Here is a 6,000-nt window from a genome sequence, read left to right on the forward strand (position 1 = left end):
CATGTAAGGGGGTCATCTGTAAATCTTAAAGGAAATATTGTAGTATAGTGCATTCATAGATTGTGAGTCTACAATTACTCCAGGGGGGGGGGGGGGGGGGGCAAGAACCAAGAGGCGAGTAGAGACAGAATAAAGAGGAAGAAAGAGAGGGTAAGAGTCATATAGTCAAATAATACTTCGTAAATTGTGAGAATAAGAAAAGTAAAAAGGCAGCGTACTGAATGCGTAAAAAAATGCTAACTCAGAGGCCTAGTATTTATCAAGGAGGACCTCCAATAATAGGTCAGAATGGAGGTTTATCCTAGGACAGAAAGATAGGGGGAGAAGTGACAATCTCTCGAGACCCCAACGGCCTAGATCTATATACAGAAAAAAAGAAATACTTGGACACTCAAGTTCGGCCATTAAGAAAAAAATAAATAAAAATGAGCAAGGATAAAAAATAAATAAAAGGTTAATTAGCTATTAGCAACTATACTGTAAGGTGAGTATATATACCTACAGGTAACCCTAGGGAAAAAATACATTAAAATAAGAAACTGTATAGTTTGCATTGCAACATTACTTATCATAGGATTGCCAGTAATGAAGAAGGAAAATAGTGATATTGATAAACAGGTTCATTAAATATAAAACAATAGAAGCACTTCAATTTAAAAAAAATAACTAGATTTTTCACTAAGATAAATATAAGTAAATAAGGTTATAATTGAGACATTAGGTATCTCATTGGCTTAAGGGGGGGGGGGGGAGAAAGGGGGTAACTAGATAAAACATAAAATATGTTTATCTGAGGTTTTGGGGGTTGAAAGGAGGAAGTTCAAAACTTAATAGAACAGTATTATTTTAAATAGGTTTAGCCAGATTATACTGAAGGTGGTAAATTACTTAGTGATAAAAGCCTTATGATTGAATATGCTTCAAGATGAGGAGTGAAAGTCGTTCAGTCCATTGTGTCTACAGGATCTATATCAGGAGAATTGAATCAACTTCTCTTAGAGGAATTTTGCCATCTCTATCTTTTTCAGATTTGGAGGATTCTTGAGGGGAGCTTGATGTTGTGCATCGACGAGGGCTAGTTGGAGATCTTTTGATAAGATGTAGTTCTTGTAGAGTGTTTTGTAGTTCATCTGAGGATCAGGAATGTTTGACACCTTGATACGTAAAGCAGATAGAAAATGGGAATCCCCATTGATAAGGGATCTGGCGTTGCTATAGATTATGAAGATATTATTATTATTTTCCTCTAGCTGCAGCCATGAGATGTTCTTTGGTGCGATAGAATATTGCACCAAAATAACGCAATACTATCACAAGGGGGACCTTCTGGTTTGCGTGGGGTTAAAGCTCTGTGAATCCTAGCCATCTCCAAATGATCCACTCAAATACAACATGTACCTATAGTAAATCAGGGTCAGAGAACTCCAAAGAAACCCGTAAGAAAACTCAGTAAAAAAGAGAGAAGGGTTTCCTACTCATCTCCGCAGAGAAACCCTAATACTGGGAAAACTGGACAACAATATCGTAACCCTGGGGGGAATCATCCACCTCCTTATAGACAGACGGGGCATTATGACAGGGAATATCGTCAGCCCTTTAACCCAGAGCATTCCCATTACGGTAGAGACCCTTATGTAAATGGAGGGAGAATGGAAAGACCTTTTAATCATTATACACCTAATGAAAGACCTTTTTATGGTGTACCACCGAGTTACCATGGAGGTTCTCGACCTTTCCATGATAATTGGAGAGGGGAGGATTTCGAATATGGAGTGGAGACCCGTAATCGTTTCTTCCCCCTATACGATAGGGAGGGCCCTACGAACCAATATTCTCAAAATTACGTACAGAAAGCGAGAGAATATAGTGAGTCTAGAATTGAACCCTCTAGGCCTGTGGTGAGTAATCAAACCCAGCAGAATTGGGGTTTTCCCAAAGTAAATCAGGGCATAAAAAGGGCAATAGAAAACAAAGAGGAACTAGAGGGGGGAGGAGAGCACAATCAAAAAAAATCTAAGAAGTAAATGGGGACGGCATTTTTAACCTCAGCTCTCAGACCCTTACTACAGCTGAAACAGCCCTTCTCAATAAGGGACTAAAATTTGCTCCCCCTAAGAAACTGAATAAGTTTCAAACTTATATGGATATCCATAAGTTTGTTCGCACTATTAATATAAAGAGACATTTTTCGTCCATCTCAACTGTTCAACATGAAAGTATTCAACATCAATATATACATACAGGCCTCTCCAATGCATCTACCTTTAACCCTCCGGGGGTATTGGCCCCTTCGGTTAGGGTTTTTAGAGATGTTCTTTTGCGTGGCTTAGAGTCCATCAAAATTAAAAATATCAAAATGGAAAGAAATTTGGAAGAGGGTTTAGATTCATTATGCAAAAATAAAAATTTGGTAATATCCAGCGGACAAAGGGGGGGGGGCATAGTAGTTTTAGACCAGAAATATTACCTGACGGAGATGCATAGGATAGTGGACGATAGAGATACCTATGCGACTCTTCCAGGTAATCCAATAATTCAATATAAAAAAACATTACAACTATTGGTTGATAGGGGTTCTCGTTTGAGCATATTGAACGAAAAGGAAAAAACTTTCCTGATCCCCAAAGCAGCACGAGCCCCCATACTTTATTATCTCCCTAAGATCCATAAGAGTCTTACTTGCCCCCCGGGCCGTCCGATTGTGAGTGGTATCGACTCCATCACGGCCCGGGTGGGCAAGTATATAGATTTCTTTCTTCAACCTATGGTCCAACTTATGCCATCATACATTAAGGACACCAGACATGTAATCAATTTATTGTCTGAATTGAAAGTAGGTGCTTCAACCTTTTTGGTTACAGCAGACGTATCTTCTTTGTATACTATAATTCCGCACGCTATGGGAATCTCTGCAGTAAAATATTTTTTGGAATGTTTTTCCACTACACCTAAGGTGCAACAATCTTTTATTATGGATCTTTTGGAATACGCAGCTAGCCATAATTATTTTTGGTTTGAACATAATTATTATAGACAGATTCGTGGCGTAGCCATGGGGGCAAAATATGCCCCCAGTCTTGCCAATTTGTTTCTAGCTAAGTGGGAGGAGGACGTCGTCTATAAGGATAGGAGTCCTCACCTGGCCTTTTGGGCTAGGTATATAGACGACGTCCTCCTCCTATGGGATGGGACTGTTCTGGAGCTGGAGGAATTTTTTGGATATTTAAACAATAATGAGAGGGGTATAAATTTTACATATGAGGCGAGCCAAGAAAAAAATAAATTTCTTGGATCTAACCATCTGTAAGAGTGCTGATACTCTTAAAACCATCTCCTTTTTTAAGAAGACGGATCGGAATGCGTTTATTCCTAAAGGGAGCTGCCATCATGATGTTTGGTTGGATTCGGTTCCAAAGAGCCAATTTTTAAGAATGAGGCGAAATTGCACTGATCTTACTGACTATAAGTTTCAGGCAGATATTATTAAAGATAGGCTAATTGAGAAGGGATATGAAGTTGAGACACTAAATCAGATAATGCAGCAAATAGGAGAAATCGATCGCTCTACCTTACTAACTGCAGGTCAGAACAACAATAAGAAGGGGAGGGAGAGACCAGTTATACCCTTCATCACTACCTTTTCAACCCAACATTACCTTATTAAAAAACTGCTTCGCAAACATTGGCACTTGCTGGGCAATGACAGGATTATTAAAACTTTCCTACCAGCCAGGCCACAGTTGGTTTTCAGGGGAGTCCCTTCGCTCCGAGATATAATTGCCCCAAATGTCGTTGATCCGCCCACTAAGAAGATCTCTTTCTTTCAGAATTTGTCAGGGTATCATCAGTGTCGCAGATGTCAAATCTGCGCACTGAACAAAAGCAAACAGAGGAAGACGGAATCATTTATTTCCACCAGTACATCTAGAGAACATAAAATTGAACCGTTCATTACGTGTAGTTCCACAGGGGTGGTGTATCTTTTACAATGTCCCTGTGGTTTTCAATATATAGGCAGGACTAAACGCACCATGCAGGTGCGTTTAGGTGAACATCTAACCAATATACGAAATGGCTTCAGGTTCCATTCAGTGTCAAAACATTACGCTATTCACCATAATCGTAACCCGGCGAACACATTGTTCCTGGGAATAGATAAGTATAGTGCTCACTGGAGGGGAAGCTCTCTGGTGAGAGAGCTATCTAGGTTGGAGATGAATTGGATACATAGGGTACGATGCTATACCCCGTATGGTCTTAATGTAGAAGTGGATGTTAACGCTTTTATTGATAACAGCTAGCTGGTAATTGAGTGAATGAAATACTGTGAACCCACTGTGAGTTTCTGTCAGGCCCAAGTCAAAGCCTTTTTTTGTATATCCTCTTGGATGTGCAAATGTAAGTGGGCAAAAAGAATCCCTTTGTTTTTGGGTTTGTTGCTGTTTTGTTGCTGTTTTTTGGTAAAGAAAGGATTAGCGCAAAATAATAAAAAACATCTTGAAGTTTTTTTGAGGTCTTTTGTTTGAGAAATTTATTCGTATTGGAACAACGTTTTCTTTTTGGTACCACGAATATGGGGAACCTATTTTTCATATGGGTAACTCAAGGTGACCAATAAATAATATAAAAAAAATATACAAAAAATTCTGCACAATAAATTCATCTATGAAAGTTCTTTGAACTAAATATGATATGCATATACACTCTATGGGATATTTCCCGTGATATGTATGTTATTGGCTGGTAGTCCTAGAGGGTTTCTTATTTTTTATTTTTATTCTCATTCTTATTTTTATTTTTATTTTATTTTTAATGATATTATTTTTCATAATATGATAATTATTATTGTTCTATTTTTTATATATATATATATTTTTTTTCTGCAATACATTAAATCTTAATACTGATCTGAATACACCAACCGATATTAAGTATGGTGGACGCTCTTGATATTTAGTCAGAGGTACGGTAATTCTTGCCCTGATTTAGTGTCCCTGTTTTCAGTTCCAGATATATATTAAAAAATGGGGGGAGGAAAAAAAAGACGTTTTATTTAGGATTATTTTTACTCGGTTTTAAATATTCGTTCGTTTTTAAATGCAAATTGAACTTTTCGTTCGGGTAGGTAATGTAAGCCTTAGGATCTGATCGTTCACAATATAGTGGAAGGTATGTGGAGATAATATTTGCATACCTGCCCATTATGGTATTGAAATCTGCCCTTACTTGACATGGCCTTCAGAAGCTCAGAGTGGGGCGGAACTAATCATCTGTAGTGTTATTTAATGCGGTGAGTCAATGCGCCGCCCGTGCCCCTGGAAGACGTCAGTTGTGACGAAACGGCGTAGGGAGGAGTGGCGTATTGACGTCACCGCGTTCCACGTTGAACCCGGAAGCAACGGGCAGCGTTCACAAAGCCGGCCGGCAATATTGTTGTTTGTAACACAGCGAACTGTTTTCTCAGTTGGATGTAAGTGCAACCTTTTATTTATTTATTAAACGTAAGAATTTACTGCACTATGGCGACCCTTCTTGTTTCTGTATGTACCGGGCAATGAGTGGTGTGGCCGTAGGACCAGTCCAAACGTCTGAACAGAGCTTTATCCTCCTGGTGGTCCATGCGCAGAAGGAGTGCTTTCTTATTGTGGCCATATCTGGTCTCTGTGATGGGACCAGTCTAGCTGGTAAGCGGCAGTGATATTGGTGGTGGAGTTCTGTTTTCTGCATCTTTGAAGACACCTTTTTTCCTTTACTGGTGTGGTGTGTTTCACGGTGGAAACTACAATCAAAAAGAATCTATGTTTCTATATGAAATGAACTTTTTTGTGTGTAGATGGTGATATGGATACATTTTTTTTGAATATTATTATTTTTTGAATATACACATTCTTTTAATTAGAGTTTGGTATAATATTGTTTGATATTGTTTTTTAGTACTTTATTTTTCACAAATAATTTTTGGATCATTTTTAGCGCAGCTTTTTGAAAATTAACTAAGAT

Source organism: Lithobates pipiens, unplaced genomic scaffold (assembly GCF_037356315.1).
Source record: "Lithobates pipiens isolate NorthernLeopardFrog02 unplaced genomic scaffold, aLitPip1_a1.2 Scaffold_16, whole genome shotgun sequence".
NCBI classification, from domain to species: domain Eukaryota; kingdom Metazoa; phylum Chordata; class Amphibia; order Anura; family Ranidae; genus Lithobates; species Lithobates pipiens.